Here is a 19,064-nt window from a genome sequence, read left to right as displayed (position 1 = left end):
ACAGGTCTCTGAAGTTATCTTGGCCCACTCCTCCATGCAGATCTTCTCCAAGTTATCTAAGTTCTTTGGGTGTCTCATGTGGACTTTAATCTTGAGCTCCTTCCACAGGTTTTCAATTGGGTTAAGGTCAGGAGACTGACTAGGCCACTGCAACACCTTGATTTTTTCCCTCTTGAACCAGGCCTTGGTTTTCTTGGCTGTGTGCTTTGGGTCGTTGTCTTGTTGGAAGATGAAATGACGACCCATCTTAAGATCCTTGATGGAGGAGCGGAGGTTCTTGGCCAAAATCTCCAGGTAGGCCGTGCTATCCATCTTCCCATGGATGCGGACCAGATGGCCAGGGCCCTTGGCTGAGAAACAGCCCCACAGCATGATGCTACCACCACCATGCTTGACTGTAGGGATGGTATTCTTGGGGTCATATGCAGTGCCATCCAGTCTCCAAACATCACGTGTGTGGTTTGCACCAAAGATCTCGATCTTGGTCTCATCAGACCAGAGAACCTTTAACCAGTCTGTCTCAGAGTCCTCCAAGTGATCATGAGCAAACTGTAGACGAGCCTTGACATGATGCTTTGAAAGTAAAGCAACCTTACGGGCTCGTCTGGAACGGAGACCATTGCGGTGGAGTACGTTACTTATGGTATTGACTGAAACCAATGTCCCCACTGCCATGAGATCTTCCCGGAGCTCCTTCCTTGTTGTCCTTGGGTTAGCCTTGACTCTTTGGACAAACCTGGCCTCGGCACGGGAGGAAACTTTCAAAGGCTGTCCAGGCCATGGAAGGCTAACAGTAGTTCCATAAACCTTCCACTTCAGGATGATGCTCCCAACAGTGGAGACAGGTAGGCCCAACTCCTTGGAAAGGGTTTTGTACCCCTTGCCAGCCTTGTGACCCTCCACGATCTTGTCTCTGATGGCCTTGGAATGCTCCTTTGTCTTTCCCATGTTGACCATGTATGAGTGCTGTTCACAAGTTTGAGGAGGGTCTTAATTAGTCAGAAAAGGCTGGAAAAAGAGATACTTAATCCAAACATGTGAAGCTCATTGTTCTTTGTGCCTGAAATACTTCTTAATACTTTAGGGGAACCAAACAGAATTCTGGTGGCTTGAGGGGTTGAATAATAAATGACCCTCTGAATAAACTTTTCACAATTTAAAACAAAAACAAACAAATAACATTCTTTTTTGCTGCAGTGCATTTCACACTTCCAGGCTGATCTACAGTCCAAATGTCACAATGCCAAGTTAATTCTGAATGTGTAAACCTGCTAAATCTGCAGGGGGTTGAATACTACTTGTAGGCACTGTATGTATGTATATAATATAATAGCAAAAAACTGTCTTTTCATGATACAACTGACAAAAAAGTGGAATAAAACAAATCAAAACGTCTTATGTAAATTGAAATGGGATCACTGAAAATGTTGTTTTAAAAAAACAAGCGAAAAACTGAAAAAAAACCTATAGCTCTCATAATACAGCAAAAACATTTTTTTCTTTAAAACTGTTTATTTCCTAAAAGTAGTACATAATAAATGTGGTATCACTGTATTCATACTGATCCAAAAAATAGACCGCTGTTATCATTTTACGATACAGTGAAAAAAAACATTCTGAATTATGATTTCTTCTTGATTCTGTCTCACATAAAGCGAAGTAGAATATAAGAAAAAAAAATATTATGTGCTCCTAATATGGCGTTTCTTCCCTTCAGAGTTTTGCAATGTGCCTCAAATGTAGTTTTTGACCACATATGGGTTATTGGCTAACTCAGAGAAATTGTGTAACAAATTGTACAGTTTTTTTTTCTCCTATTACCCTTTTTGAAAATTAAAACTGTGGGGCCAGAGCAACATTTTATTGTAAAAAATGGCAATGTTATACAATTTTGTGATTCACCTGAGGCCTAAAATTGCTTAGTACTCACCCATAAATGAATTCCTTGAGATCTGTACTTTCCAAAATGAGATCACTTGTGGGGGGTTTCTGTTGTTTTTGCATGTGAGGGATCTTCAAATGTGACATGGCGTCCACAATCTAAGCAAAACGGCACTCCAAGATTCAAATAGTGCTCCATCCCTTCCGATCCCTGCCGTGCGCTCAAATAGTAGTTTTCCATCACATATGAGGTATCTCTGTACTAAGAAGAAATTGCACAATAAATTGTATGGTCCATTTTCTCCTGTTACCATTGTGAAAATGTAAAATTTGTGGCTAAAGCACTTTTTCTCACAAAAATATTAACATTTTCTTTTTTTCCTTCTGCGTTGCTTTTGTTCCTGTTAAGCACCTAAAAGGTTAATAAACTTCTTGAATGTGGTTTTGAGCACTTTGAGGGGTGTCATTTTTGGGTATTTTCTTTCATACAGGCCTCTCAAAGTCACTTAAAATGTGATGTGATCTGTAAAAAAAAATTGGATTTGTAAATATTTGTTTTTGTTGGAAAATGAGAATTGCTGCTAAATGTTAACCCTTCTAACTTCCTATCAAAAAATTATTTAAAAAAAAAATGTTGCTTGTGTAAAGTAGACATATGGTTATTTCTAAATTTTGTTGGAGATAGCTACCCTGTTTCCCCGAAAATAAGACAGTGTCTTATATTAATTTTTGCTCCCAGAAATGCGCTAGGTCTTATTTTTAGGGGAAGTCTTATTTTTCCATGAAGAAAATGTCACATTTATTGTTCAACAGAAAAAATGAACATTTATTATATACTGTACAGAAGTTGTCGTCACAAACCAGCATAAATAAACAAACTGTGAATTCTATCAAGAATTTCTTGCTACTACCATTATTTCCATGTACAACATGCCCTGGTGTGCTGTTCGGCGGGCATGCTTCCAAACAAAAACTTTGCTAGGTCTTACTTTCATGGGAGGCCTTATATTTAGCAATTCAGCAAAAACTCTACTAGGTCTTATTTTCAGGGAATGTCTTATTTTGGGGGAAACAGGGTATCTCTTTTAAGGGCGTAAAAAGTAAAAGTTAGAAAATTGCGGAATATTCAAATTTTTGGTCGATTTGTGATATTTTCCTGAATGCAAATCATATCAACCAAAGTTTACCACTAACATGAAGTACATTATGTCATAAAAAAGAATCTCCGAATCACTGGGAAATATTGAAACGTTCCACAGTTATTACATTATAAAGTGACACTGGTCAGAATAGTAAATTTGGTCTGGTCAGGAAGGTGAAAAAATGCTTGGGGATGAAAAGGTTAAGAAAAGTAAAAAACAGTATTAGATCTCCTCTATACGCAATCAGTCAGCTTCTAATTGTAACACCTTTTATGTGGCCAAACACTGAATTTATCAATATGACAGGAATGTCTCCACATCTGTACCTTATGGGATTGAATATATCGATCAGCACATGCTCACAGAGGAGATTGGGAACTCTTCATCCATAAGGAAGCCTTTCAGATATAGGGTAAGTTCACACAGTGCGTTTTTTTCGCAGTTTTCGGGTGCGTTTTTGCCCAGAAAACTGCATGACTTTGCTTCCCCAGCAAAGTCTATGAGTTTTCATTTTTGCTGTCTGCACACAGCGTTTTTTTTCAGCTGCGTTTTTGTGGTGCCACAAAAACGCAGCATGTCAATTATTCCCACGTTTTTCACTGCACTCAATGGATGAAAAGCGCAATGGGATGTTGAAAGACGCAATGAGAAACGCAAATTGTTATTATAGCTGCGTTTTGGTGCGTTTCGAAGATCAAAAACGCAGCTATAAACGCAGGAGGTGGGTAGTAAAGTGACATGTACAGGAAGAGGATTCCTTCTGTCAGTAAACACAGAAGCGTGAATCCTCCCGGTACCGTCACCGCCGCTTCCACCTCCGGTCCTGTGCATGTATGCTGCCGTGCGGCGCCATGTACGGGCAGGAGGTGGAAGCGGCTGAGAAAACAAAAGTGAACAGTAGAAAAAAAAAAAAGTCATATTCACCTATCTGCAGGGTCCCGGTGCCATGCCCACTCCCATCTCCTGTCCCGGTACCGCTGCTGCGCTGTGTGCAGTCTCCCCGGGTACGTATGCCTGCAGGATGCAGGACCTGGCAATGGATCACCTGATGCATCAGCTGATCGTAAGTCTCGGGGTGACGCGGGTGCCCGGCCGGTTTAACCTGTCAGCGGATGCGTCAGGAGACTTCATCCCTGATTATTGGCAGCTGCTGCAGCGATCGGACGGGATCAGACTCCTCCAATCACTGCAGGAGCTGCCGGTAATCAGCACATAAGTAAGTATATATATATATATATATATTTTATTTTTATTTTTTTTGCACCGATGCATCTGCTGATTGTATAAACGGCTTTTATACAATCAGCCGATGTGTGATGTGATTCAGGCACTTGAACCTGATACATCATCTGATCGGTATGCCTTCCAGCAAACCGATCAGATAATATTGGATCCGGATTGGACGGTGCGGGACCCTGACCCAGGATTACTGCGGAGGGGGGTTCTTTATTTCAATAAAGATGGAGTCACTAATTGTGTTGTGTTTTATTTCTAATAAAAATATTTTTCTGTGTGTTGTGGTTTTTTTATCTTTACTAGAAATTCATGGTGGCCATGCCTAATATTCGCGTGACACCATAAATTTCAGGCTTAGGGCCAGCTGATAATATACAGCTAGCCCTAACCCCATTATTACCCAGCGAGCCACCCGGCATCAGGGCAGCTGGAAGAGTTGGATACAGCGCCAGAAGATGGCGCTTCTATGAAAGCGCCATTTTCTGGGGTGGCTGCGGACTGCAATTCGCAGTGGGGGTGCCCAGAATGCTTGGGCACCCTGCACTGTGGATTCCAATACCCAGCTGCCTAGTTGTACCGGGCTGGACACAAAAATTAGGCGAAGCTCACGTCTTTTTTTTTTTTTTTATAAATTATTTCATGAAATTCATGAAATAATTAAAAAAAAAAAAGGGCTTCTCTATATTTTTGGTTCCCAGCCGGGTACAAATAGGCAGCTGGGGGTTGGGGGCAGCCCGTACCTGCCTGCTGTACCCGGCTAGCATACAAAAATATGGCGAAGCCCACGTCATTTTTTTGTTTCGGGGGGCAAAGAAATCCTGCATACAGTCCTGGAAGGAGGATGCTGAGACTTGTAGTTCGACAGCTGCTGTCTGCTCTCCTGCATACACTATTGGATGGAGTATGCTGAGCCTTGTAGTTCTGCAGCTGTCTGCTCTTCTGCATACACTAGTGGAGAATGAAGAACACATTGAAGAAGGAAATGACATCAGACCTTTTTTTTTGTTCACTGATAAACACATAAAAACGCAGTGAGCAAAAATGCAGCAAAAAAACGCACCAAATCGCGGCAAAACGCGTGCGTTTTTGCCGCGTTTTTTTGACGTGGGTGAGTTTTTGTGCAGTTTTTGCCGCAAAAAACGCGTCAAAAAAACGCAGTGTGTGAACCTAGCCTTACTGTCCTGCACAGGATAAATCCCTCAATAAACGAACCACAAGAAGTTCTCAAGTTGGATGTGTTCCAAGATAAGTAGGAGTCAGATGACAATAGAGGTATGATCTATATTGAGATTAGTAACAGGTAATTGTAGATATAAGGGTGAATTATCAACTTAAGTAACTAAAACAAACAACCAAAGGCTCCCTAGGTTAAAAACTCACTCTTTGGGTAAGTTCACAAAGTGCGTTTTTCGCGTGCGTTTTTGGCCTCAAAACTGCATGACTTTGCTTCCCCAGCAAAGTCTGAGTTTTCATTTTCGCTGTCCGCACACAACTTCTTTTTTAAGCTGCGTTTTTGAGCTTAAAAAAAAAAAATGTACATGTCAATTCTTTCCTGCGTTTTTCTGCGTTTTCCCCCCATGCAATGCATTGGAAAAATGCAGAGATCAAAAACGCAGCCAAAAACGCACCAAATCGCGGCAAAAACACATGCGGTTTTTGCCGCGGGTGCGTTTTTGTGCATTTTTAGCGGCCAAAAAAGCAGCGTCAAAAAAACGCAGCATGTGCACATAGCCTTTGACGTTTCTCTCAGTTTGTGGATTAATCTTCCTGGTAAACAATGTAGGGCACATTTTGTCTCCCATTGATCTCCTGTGTGCTGCAGAGCTGATACTGAATTTTACTTCTGATCACTAGAGAGAAGGGGCAGTAGCACTGGCAGGTTACTAATAGATAATGTGTTAGCAGACCTGAATGGCAGACACGCTGATTATCCTCCACCACCTTCGTCCGACAGGCGGGAGCGGAGCAGCTGTGTCTTATGATTGCTGGTGATGTCATTAGCTTGCTAAAGGTACCGTCACACTAAGCGACGCTCTAGCGATCCCACCAGCAACCTGACCTGGCAGGGATCGCTGGAGCGTCGCTACACGGGTGGCTGGTGAGCTGTCACACAGGCAGATCTCACCAGCAACCAGTGACCAGCCCCCAGCCAGCAGCGACGCATGGAAGCGATGCTGCGCTTGGTAACTAAGCTAAATATCGGGTAACCAACCCGATATTTACCTTTGTTACCAGCGCACACCGCTTAGCGCTGGCTCCCTGCACTCCTAGCCAGAGTACACATCGGGTTTATTAAACGATGTGTAGTCTGGCAATGTGTGCAGGGAGCCGGCACTGACAGCGTGAGAGCGGCGGACGCTGGTAAGGAAGGTAAATATCGGGTAACCAAGGAGAGGGCTTCTTGGTTACCCGATATTTACATTGGTTACCAGCGTCCGCAGAAGCTGGCTCCCTGGTCACTGCACATTCAGTTGTTGCTCTCTCGCTGTCACACACAGCGATGTGTGCTTCACAGCGAGAGAGCAACAACTAAAAAATGGTCCAGGACATTCAGCAACAACCAGCGACCTCACAGCAGGGGCCAAGTTGTTGCTGGATGTCACACACAGCAACATCGCTAGCAACATCGCTGTTGCGTCACAAAAGTTGTTCATCAGCAGCGATGTTGCTAGCGATGTTGCTTACTGTGACGGTACCTTTAGGAAGCGAAGGTGGCTGATGGGAGACAAAATGGGCCCTACATTGTTGTTTACCAGGGAGATTAATCCACACACTGAAAGAAACATCAAAGAGGGAGTTTTTAACCTAGGGAGCCTTTGGTTGTTTGTTTTAGTTACTTAAGTTGATAAATCACCCTTATATCTACAATTACCTGTTACTAATCCCATTATAGATCATACCTCTATTGTCATCTGACTCCTACTTATCTTGGAAGACATGCAACTTAAGAACTTAAAGGCCCCTTTATACACTGAGACTTTCTAGGCATCCCACCAGCGATCCCAACCTGGCCGGGATCGCAACAAAGTCTCTGGTGAGCTGTCAAACAGGCAGACCTGGCCAACGACGCAACAACGATCCGGACCTGCAGAACGACCTAGCTAGTCATTGGGGACGTTGTAAAGCAGCTTTTTGAAAGGGAAGTCGCTAACAAAGTCGCTGTAAAGTCCCCTTTACACACTGAGACTTTCTAGCCATCATGCTGCACAGCGGGAAACAAAGGACCAAAGAATGGTCCTGAACGATTTGTAGCGATCAGCAACTTAACAGCAGGGGCCAGGTCGCTGATGTGTTTCACACACTGCAATGTCGCTGGGGAGGTCGCTATAACGTCACAAAACCGATGACGTTACAGCGATGTCGTTTGTGATGTTGCAGTGTGTAAAGCCACCTTAAGGTACCGTCACACTAAGCAACATCGCTAGCAACATCGCTGCTGAGGCACAACTTACTAGCGATGTTGCGGTGTGTGACATCCAGCAACAACCTTGCCCCTGCTGTGAGGTCGCTGGTTGTTACTGAATGTCCTGGACTATTTTTTAGTTGTTGCTCTCCCGCTGTGAAGCACACAAAGCTGTGTGTGACAGCCACAGAGCAACAACTAAATGTGCAGTGAGGAGGGAGCCTGCTTCTGCGGACGCTGGTAACCAATGTAAATATCGGGTAACCAAGAAGCCCTTTCCTTGGTTACCCGATATTTACCTTCGTTACCAGCGTCCGCCGCTCTCAGCTGTCGGTGCCGGCTCCCTGCTTTCTGCACACGTAGCTGGAGTACACATTAGGTAATTAACCCGATGTGTACTGTGGCTAGGAATGCAGGGAACAGGGAGCTGGCACTGGCAGTGTGAGAGCGGCAGACGCCGGTAACGAAGGTAAATATCGGGTAACCAAGGGAAGGGCTTCTTGGTTACCCGATATTTACATTGGTTACCAGCGTCCGCAGAAGCCGGCTCCCTGCTGCCTGCACACGTAGCAGAGTACATATCGGGTAATTAACCCAATGTGTACTGCGGCTAGATGTGCAGGGAGCCAGCGCTAAGCGGTGTGCGCTGGTAACCAAGGTAAATATTGGGTTGGTTACCCGATATTTACCTTAGTTACCAAGCGCAGCATGCTTCCACGTGTAGCGACGCTCCAGCGATCCCTGCCAGGTCAGGTTGCTGGTGTGATCGCTGGAGCGTCGCTTAGTGTGACATCTCACCAGCGACCTCCTAGCAACTTACCAGCGATCCCTATCAGGTTGTATCGTTGTTGGGATCGCTAGTAAGTTGTTTAGTGTGACTGGGCCTTTATTGTGGTTCATTTATTGAGGGATTTATCCTGTTCAGGACAGTAATTATACATCGACTGTTATATAATATACATATCAGCCCACTCCAATTAGATATGGTAAATATTATACTAATTATTAGTCATGTAATTTAAAGATATCTGCTTTAGTATCGTTGCATCCATTAACTAAATAATAATAAGTACATTTTTAATTTTTTTTTGCTTTGTACAATAGGGTGTCTCACTTTTTTATCCGCCACCAGCAGTCACCATCAATATATTTTTTTCTTCAATTATACTACAGGTGATTATATTATACTATACACTCAATAGATAGTGAATGTTTTGCGCAGTAGTGCATTTTAAATTATTGTTTTAAGGTTTTTATTGTGGGGATATACACACGATACCCTGTGCCTACTAGCTGCCTCATTCCTACAATATTTATTAAGTACACTTCACACTTTAATAAGGCATTGATTAGAGCGCCAGTTATTGTTATTTCTGTTTTAAAATACATTTAATCTTTAGAGTAATACCAGTAATTTAAATTATTTTAACATGTTTACTTTTATCTGTTATATACAAAACAATTTGTATGATCAACCCAAAAAATCTGTTGCACATTGAGCTTAAAGAGTCTCATATAGGCATGAAGTTCTCTAAAAGACAACCAACAAGACAAACCAACAGCAGACCCATTTAAGAACTATTTCAGGAACCTTGTAAAAGCTGATCCAGAAAGTGAAATATCATGCACCTGTTAGCCTATGTTTTATACATTTTGTGATGCACAGTAACTAAGGCAGTACAGGTGAATGTTCCAATGTGGACTGCTTCAGTGTGCTCTAAACAAACATGTTCATATTAACTATGTAAATTGACACTTGAGAACTTAGTTTACAATTTATACATGGTCTCCAATAAATATGTATATAATATTTACTCATTTTATAGCCTCTCTAATATATTCATGAATATTTACATGGTCAAAGTTTCTCAGCCTTCATAACTACATAGGTCGTGACTACATGATTATAAAGAAATTGCTTTTTTGGGGGGGTATTTTTTATTTTTATTTTATTCTGCACAATTCAGTTTTGGTTATTTTGCTGTTGGAAAGCGTTATTGTTTGAGCTTCATAACTTTTAAGAGCTCTTCTCCTAACACCTTTATGCTACATTCCTAGGCAGCATGCCACAACCTTTTTTAATGTCTAAGGCTAAGTGCACACAGTGCGTTTTTTTTTACGCTGCGTTTTTGTGCGTTTTTGTCCGCTAAAAACGCACAAAAACGCACCTGTGTCGAAAAAACGCAGCAAAAAACGCACGCGTTTTGCCGCGATTTGGTGCGGTTTTTGCTGCGTTTTGCTGCGTTTTTGCTCACTGCGTCCTTATGCGTTTTTTATCAGTGAACAAAAAGAAAAGGTCTGATGTAATTTCCTTCTTCAATGTGTTCTTCATTCTCCACTAGTGTATGCAGAAGAGCAGACAGCTGCAGAACTACAAGGCTCAGCATACTCCATCCAATAGTGTATGCAGGACAGCAGACAGTAGCTGTCGAACTACAAGGCTCAGCATCCTCCTTCCAGGACTGTATACAGGATTTTTCCCCCCCCCCAAACAAAAAAAAATGACGTGGGCTTCGCCATATTTTTGTATGCTAGCCGGGTACAGCAGGCAGGTACGGGCTGCCCCCAACCCCCAGCTGCCTATTTGTACCCGGCTGGGAACCAAAAATATAGGGAAGCCCTTTTTTTTTAAATAATTATTTTATGAATTTCATGAAATAATTTAAAAAAAAAATGACGTGAGCTTCGCCCAATTTTTGAGTCCAGCCGGGTACAACTAGGCAGCTGGGGATTGGAATCCACAGTGCAGAGTGCCCATGCTTTCTGGGCACCCCCGCTGTGAATTGCAGTCCCGCAGCCACCCCAGAAAATGGCTCTTTCATAGAAGCGCCATCTTCTAGCGCTGTATCCAACTCTTCTAGCTGCCCTGATGCCGGGTGGCTAGCTAGGTAATAATGGAGTTAGGGCTAGCTGTATATTATCAGCTAGCCCTAAGCCCGAAATTCATGGTGTCACGCCAATATTAGACATGGCCACCATGAATTTCTAGTAAAGATAAAAAAAAACACAACACACAGAAAAACATTTTTATTAGAAATAAAACAACACAATTAGTGACTCCATCTTTATTGAAATAAAGAACCCCCCTCTGCAGTAATCCTGGGTCAGGGTCCCGCGCCGTCCAATCCGGATCCAATATCATCTGATCGGTTTGCTGGAAGGCAAAGCGATCAGATGATGTGTCAGGATCAAGTGCCTGAATCACATCACACATCAGCTGATTGCATAAAAGCCGATTATACAATCAGCTGATGCATCGGTGCAAAAAAAAATAAAAAAAATAATACTCACTTATGTGCTGATTACCGGTAGCTCCTGCAGCGATGGGGCAGGAGTCTGATCCTGTCCGATCGCTGCAGCAGCTGCCGGTAATCAGGGATGAAGTCTCCTGACGCATCCGCTGATACCGGCCGGGCGCCCGTGTCACCGCGATACTTACGATCACCTGATGCGTCAGGTGACTGCATCAGGTGATCCATCGCCAGGTCCTGTATCCATCGGAGGTTTCCCGGCCGTCTGCACACAGCCGGAGCGGGGGTGGCGATACCGTGAGAGGAGATGGGAGCGGGCATGGCACCGGGAGGCTGCACACAGGTGAGTATAACTTTTTTTTTTTTTTCTACTGTTAACTTTTGATATTGCAGCCGCTTCTACCTCCTGCCTGTACATGGCGCCGCACGGCAGCATACATGCACAGGACGGGAGGTGGACGCAGCGGTGACGGTACCGGGAGGATTCACGCTTCTGTATATACTGACAGAAGGAATCCTCTTCCTGTACACGTCACTTTACTACCCACCTCCTGCGTTTTATAGCTGCGTTTTTGGTCTTAGAAACGCACCAAAACGCAGCTATTTGCGTTTCTCATTGCGTCTTTCAACATCCCATTGAACTCGGATGAAAAGCGCAGTGAAAAATGCGTGAATAATTGACATGCTGCGTTTTTGTGGCACCACAAAAACGCAGCTGAAAAAAAACAGATGTGTGGGGACAGCAACAATTAAAACTCATAGACTTTGCTGGGGAAGCAAAGTCCTGCAGTTTTGAGGCCAAAAACGCACCCGAAAAACGCGCAAAAACGCCGCGAAAAACGCACTGTGTGCACATAGCCTTACTGGAAAGGATTTACTTTTCAAACGCACTGTTAATAACCTAAATAAGGGAAAATGTAGGATGTGGTATGGTAATACACCACTATTTGAACATTTAAGCACTTGTTAATTTCATGCATGCTATTACAGAAGTAGTACTTGTGTTGGTGTGACAAATTTAATTGAAATAGTAACCCCATCAATTATGAAACCTTTTCACTTTACAAACAAGCCTCACCTTTCCTTAAATCATATTATGATTGTTTTGTATCTGATTTACAGTTTGTTGAAGTCTCGACAGAACACTTTTTCTCATATTGTAGATATACATGTTGTATATTTGGTGTTTCTAAGTTATTTTTTATATAAAATTATTTTTTCAGGCATTTTATTTTCTTTTAAACATTGTTTTTACATGGTTTTATTTTAAATAAAGTATGATCCTAATTTTCAAGTGGCTCTAACAATGTTTTGAACTCTCAGTAAAGAAAATATCTGAACTTGCTAGATTAGCCACACCCGTGTAATAAAGGTGGGGGATCGGGAATATACAATAGTGGAAAAATTCCAAACATACTAGTACTTAAAATTGCAAGAGTCAAATATCCACCAAAAGAAGTCTCTTAAAATTTCCTTTTAATTACACATGTAATGAGAAAAAATATAGCGACAGAAGGTCTTGGTGGGAAATGCAAAACAGTGAATGTAAATGACACATAATATATATGTGGGTTACAGGTATTCGTTACATAACCAAAAGCAGCTTATTGCACATAGTTGGAATTACCACATGCGATCTATCATCTAGTGAGAGTTAAAAGGCAGTGCACACATAAAGGCAAAGTTGCCAACATAACTCACCCATATTCCCCTCAATGTCAGTCATGCACCAGAACAACTCGAATGCACATTTCACATGGTCTTCCTCAGGAGAGCCGTCATGAATTGTCAGGTCAACTTTTAAATAGCACAGTCCACAAATGTTAACTAGTGCCTCACGATCAGTGGCGTATGTCCAGTCCACTGAACTAACCAGGTGCGTGGAACATCAGCAATCAGATCGTGTCATACCAAGTGGGGGGCATCCCCCATAACGTCATAAGCTCAGGGTCCTAGAGAGCATCAGTGCTACACGATGAATGGCGACCGAACGAGGCAAGTACGCATGTGTGGCACATCATAGGAAGGTCAATAGATAAATATGCAATGCAGGCACCATTTTAAGATGGGGAAAAAAATATATCAAGACCTCCCGACATGCACAAACATATTTTAAATATCCATACTTCATTAGATACAGAGTGCCATCCAAAAAAGTTATTGATCATATTTTTTTTTACTATTTTAACGGCCTTCAGCTCAATCTCGAACAATAGCAACCCTCTGTAGGAAGATGATCTTGTACAAGCCTAGATTGGTCCTCTAGGGTCTTCACTGCCATTATCTTGATAGTATCAACCCATTGGGTTGCTGGTCTTCCTATATTGATCATATAGGCCCAAAGAATGTATACAGTTGAAACCAGAAGTTTACATACACTATCTAAAAAGACATCTAGGCATGTTTTTCTCACTACCAGACATGAACTCAGAATAAACCTTTCTTGTTTTAGGTCAATTAGGATTACCAAAATCATTTATATTTGACAAATGACAGAATGAGAGAATGTTTTAAGGCATTTTTATTATTTTCTGCAAAGTCAAACGTTTACATTACTAAAAGGACTATGCCTTCAAACAATATGAGAGAACCCATATGATGATGTCATGTCTTTGGAAGCTTCTTGATAGGATTATTGCCAATAGCTGAATTAATTAGAGACCCACCCGTGGATGTATTTTAATGCACGCCTGAAACACACTGCTTCTTTATGTAGTATCATGATGAAAGCAAAAGAAATCAGCCATGATCTCATGAAGAGAATTGTGGATTCATTCTTGGGTGCAATTTCAAGATACCTGAAGGTGCCTTGTTCATCTGTATAAACAATTTAATACGCAAGTACAATCAAGTTGAGATTATCCAGCCATTGTACCGATCAGGAAGGAGATGGGTTTTGTGTATCAGAGATGAATGTGCTTTGGTAAGACATGTGTATATCAACCCAAGAACATAATCAAAAGACCTTGTGAAGATGCTTGCGGAAACTAGTAAAATTGTGTCTTTATCCACAGTGAAACGAGTGCTGCATCAACATGGGCTGAAAGGCCACTCTGCCAGGAAGAAGCCATTACTCCAAAAAAAAACATAAAAAAATCCAGATTAATGTTTGCAAATGCACACAGGAACATAGGCTTTACTTTTTGGAGAGGTGACCTGTGATCTGACGAACTAAAAATTGAACTGTTTGACCATAATGACCATCCTTACATTTGAAGGAAAAAGGTAGATGCTTTGAAGCCCAAGAATACCATCCCAACTGTGAAACACAAGGAGGCAGCATCATGTTGGGGAGTTGTTTTGCTGCAGGAGGGACTGGTGCACTTCACAAAATAGATGGCATCATGACAAAAGAAGATTGTGGCAATACTGAAGCAACATCTCAAGACATCAGCCAGGAACTTAAAGCTTGGACAGAAATGGGTCTTATAAATGGACAATGACCCAAAGCGTCCTGCCAAACTGGTTGGAAAGTGGCTTAAGGATAACAAAGTCAATGTTTTGGAGTGGCCACCACAAAGACCTGATCTCTATCCTATTTAAAATGTATTGGGAAAGCTGAAAAGGCAGGTGCAAGAAAGGCGACCTACAAACATGGCTCATGTCTTTTTAGATAATTTATGTAAACTTCTGGTTTCGACTGTAGATATTTAAAACGCCATTATAATTAAAACACATTACTTGTAAAATACAAAAAGTAAAAAGGATAAAAAGATATATACATGCATATATACATACACATATAAGAGAGAATAAAGTGCAAATGAAACAAATATATAAAACACAGTGTAATAATATTAGAAGAAAACTGCGCCCATATCGCAATAAATGTATCAATAATAAAGTGCTACAGTATGAATAGTGCAATTTAAAAACTATCTAAAAAACGGGGGGCATCTTGAATAGGGAAAATCTCTAGTGACTAGATTAAAAGGTAAATATTGTGAACATCATAGGACATCACTAGACCATCTAAATACAACGTTAAAAAAATATATAAGAAAAAACAAGGTAACGACACCAAGAAAGATTATTTCACCTTACTGAGGAAAAGATCATAGAAAAGGAACGAAACTCAATTTTTCATTTAAACCATGTTGAAATAGGGACCCAAGAGTCACAAACCAGTGACATTCTAATTGGCCAATAAAGCGCGTAGTATCACCTCTCCGGATGCCACATCACAATCTATTCAATACCTCTGACCTTTAAGTGATTGGGATCATAATAATGAAACTTTTTAAGGTGTCTGGGGATTGTGTTGAGAGGAAAAGTCATCTATATTGGGAGCTGTCACAATGTCTCACACGTGTTCATACGTGCAACTATGTAGTTCTCTAGATGTGAGACCAACATAGGTCAAATTGCACGTAAATGTGACCTGATAGACAACATATGAATGTTAGGTTGACCAAAAGGTCACAACTTTTGCCAGTGATGACCTAATGCAGAGGGAGTCCTGGTAACCCCCCCTGCTTCCCTCAGCCTTGAATGAGATACAGGCAGACGCTGTTATACACATAAAGCTGGAGATGTGCGCTCCAAAAAGAACTGTATTGATTTTGTTTTGACATACAAGGTTATACAAAACTAATTAGGGCATAACTATGTAACATGCATATTCATTAGTCTAGATTCGTCACAAGCGTGAATTACATTTTCCCATAACATAAATTTTATTCTCACAGCAAAAAACTGTTTCTTTCCCAGGGAGATGTTTTTCTCTCCTTTAAGACAAAACATTCTGAGCCCTTGAATCTTTCTCAAAGTCTGTTACGTAAACAAGTCTAGTCGTGCTCTTTTCAAAGGAGAATGAATTTCTATGATTTTTCTAACCATTAAAAGGTTAACTCTTTCCTCACATGAAGTACTGCAGGAAATAAAGTTCAGAATCCTAAACTCCCTTGAGCCATTGACAGATTTAGGCCTCTTTCACACGTCTGTAGAAAACACGTTTTTCACGGATGTGTTGAAGGTGTGTATGGCCACCCATGTGCCGGGATTTTGGCACACGTGTTCTGTGTGTGTTATCCGTGGTAGCACACATCAGGAATTTTTTACTCACCTGTCCCCATCGCTGCTGTCCATTGTGCTGCTGTCTTTGGCGCTGCTGCTTCTGGGTCAGCCATGCAGTGAATATGCACGAGTACAATGAGCAGGTCCTGAAGCAAACGACAGCAGCGCTAGAGACAGGAGTATAGAAAATCATTTTATTTCAAAGACGTGTGTTCTCCGTTACTGTTATGGACATGGTTATGGACTTTTATGGTCAGTATTCAGATTTATATGGAGACATCCAAAAACAGGACTCAAAATGGCATTTGAACTGTACTCAGATACGGGACTTTCTGGTCATAAGTGATTCATGCTGACTTAGCTTAATATAAAATGATGAAACACATATACAAATATATCTCAGAATAAACTCTTTTTGCCGTTTACCCAAAAGGAGACGTGTTACGTATTCTTGGCTCCTAGCCAACTGATTTCTTTAAATGTATCTGATGTTTTGTAATTATAGCAGTCATATTTTCTACGCAGATCCATGGTCATCTCTGATCTGTGTGGATGAATAGCATGCATGCGGACAAATGACTCATGATTTGGAATGCAGACTGGTTTAAGACGCGGATGCATAACTTGGATTGCATCACCCTAAATTATGCCCCCTTTATCAGATGGCGCCCAACGTCACCTAAGACGAAAAGTCTGGACGAAGGACAGCCGTGCTTTCACCTTCGTTTTCTGAACGGAGCACACACGGGGAGGGGAGATTGCACAACTCACCAAAAAAAGAAAATTTCTTATCTTGCCTTAATAAACTCACGTGTGTTTTCATTTGGAAGTAGGGGATGTCGTCTGCGCCGGTCCAGACACCTGATGACCGATCTCTGTGAGATAAAAGTTTTAGTGAAATCTGGTCATATCTCTTAAAATGTCTGCATAATGTAATGTTTGTCTTTATCTGTTCCGTGAAAAAGTGGAAGTTGTGAGCTCCGTTGGTTTTAGAGAAAAAAGGGGAAGTAGATATAAGCTGAATTCTGGTATGAAGCAAGTTATATGAAGAACTGTTTTTAACTGTGTAATTGACGAGTTCAGACATCTGCATTTTATATCTTGTGTCTTTATTTTATGTCAGTTTGTGTTGGTTCATCTTTTCTCGTCTTTGTCTGGAAATAGTCGCTTGTGGAACGAGGAACTAATACTTTGGACAAGTTAACTGCTTAGTTTATGGCTACAACTTTGTGTGACTGGTCCAATAATTGAAATAATTGATAAGTCTTGGGGCCCTAGTTTTCTAGGAATAGAAGAGACAGAAGGGGGGTTTTAGTGATTTACCTGCTGAGTAAAAAAATTATTTAAAAGAACTGAGAGTCCTCAGTGGTTGATACCTTTTAATGGCTAACTGAAAAGATGGTAATAATTGCAAGCTTTCGAGACTACTCAGGTCTCTTCATCAGGCATGGTATACCTGCTAAGTACTGAGCTGATGGGAAAGAGACCTGGCTGTAAGGGCTCTTTCAAGAGTTCCCTCATGTAGTGGGTGGAGGATTGTGTGCTCCTAAAAGGGAATTTTGATCATCAGAAGTTGGCATATACTCTATTAGGCTTTTTGCTGGCAGCACCCAGTGATCTATCCTATTTTTGTGTGTCTTAGTTAGCAGTGCCTATCTTTGCTTATATCTATCCCTAACCAACTGTGTATTGTTTACTTCTTATATTATCATCGATATACACTGTGTGCAGAATTATTAGGCAAATGAGTATTTTGATCACATGATAATTTTTATAACAACAGACGAAGTGGAGGAAAGCTTGATACGCCCAATGGAATAGGTCACCACACATCCATGGAGTGCAACAATATGAAGTCCGCCAGGTGGACTATAACTTGAATAAGAGGAAAAAATATCGGCACATCCAACGTAAAATAATTTTTCTTTATTTTCACAATGTTAAAAAAGTCCATCAATATTCAGAAGATCCTGACGTGTTTCCGACGCAAAAGAGCGTCCTTAATGATCAAGGACGCTCTTTTGTGTCGGAAACGCGTCAGGGTCTTCTGAATATGGATGGACTTTTTTAACATTATGTGAAAATAAAGAAAAATTATTTTACGTTGGATGTGCTGATATTTTTTCCTCTTATTCAAGTTAATTTTTATACATGTTCTACTCCAAGCTTGAGAGCCAACTACCAATTAAGTAAATCAGGTGATGTGCATTTTTGTAATGAGGAGGGGTGTGGTGTAATGACATATCAACACCCTATATAAGGTTTGCTTAATTATTAGGCAAATTCCTTTCCTTTGGCAAAATGGGTCAGAAGAGAGAATTGACGGGCCCTGAAAAGTCTAAAATTGTGAGATGTCTTGCAGAGGGATGCAGCAGTCTTTAAATTGCCAAACTTTTTAAGCGTGATCACTGAACAATCAAGCGTTTCATGGCATATAGCTAACAGGGTCGCAGGAAGCATGTTGGGCAAAAAAGGCACAAAATAACTGCCCATGGATTGAGGAAAATCAAGCGTGAAGCTGCCAAGATGCCATTTGCCACCAGTTTGCTCATATTTCAGAGCTGCAACGTTACTGTGGTATAAAAAAGCACAAGGTGTTCCTGCTGGATTGGATAGAAGACCTGGAAAATAGATCCCGCAAGAAAAATTTGTGGTTAGTGGGTCTCCCAGAAACAGTACAGCAAAGGCAGCTGCAAAGAATCTTTGAGGATGACCTTCCCTCCGCCCTGGGTCTGGAACCTAAGAGAAGAGTGGAAAGAGCGCATAGAGTGGGACCGCCGAGAAAAAACGCAGATAAAGCTGGGCCCCAGAAGCCGAGACAAGCTATTGCAAAATACCTAGACTTTAAGGATAGAGGACATAATAAGAGCCTTTCGGAAGCGTAAACAACCCCTGATGTTCCAGGATTACAAAATTGTCCTTTTTAATGACTTCTCAGTGGAGGTTACTAAGCAACGCAGAATGTTCAGTGCGAGCTGCACCAAATTATATAGGAACCAGGTGCAATTTCAACTGATCTATCCAGCCACCTTGAAAATATAGTGCACGGATGGCACAGCAAAAACTTCCAGGACCCTAAAGCTGCGGAGCTCTACATAGACTCTAGAGAAGGAAAGTGAGGAACGGCAGGCAAAA

General features: G+C 41.5%; 1 long non-coding RNA gene across 1 annotated transcript in view; it reads right to left on the bottom strand.

The window, feature by feature from the left end:
- LOC142316430 (uncharacterized) overlaps positions 1-16,837 on the bottom strand; it is a 39,022-nt gene extending 22,185 nt beyond the window's left edge. The window contains exons 1-2 of the long non-coding RNA XR_012754631.1: positions 16,741-16,837; positions 1,931-2,143 (exon numbers count right to left, since the gene is read on the bottom strand). This is a non-coding gene — a long non-coding RNA (uncharacterized LOC142316430). The remainder of the gene's footprint in view (positions 1-1,930; positions 2,144-16,740) is intronic.
- Between the last annotated feature and the right edge of the window lie 2,227 nt (positions 16,838-19,064).

Source organism: Anomaloglossus baeobatrachus, chromosome 1 (assembly GCF_048569485.1).
Source record: "Anomaloglossus baeobatrachus isolate aAnoBae1 chromosome 1, aAnoBae1.hap1, whole genome shotgun sequence".
NCBI lineage: Eukaryota > Metazoa > Chordata > Amphibia > Anura > Aromobatidae > Anomaloglossus > Anomaloglossus baeobatrachus.
Note: the sequence above shows the minus strand (reverse complement) of the source record. Positions and strands in the feature narration are given on the sequence as shown.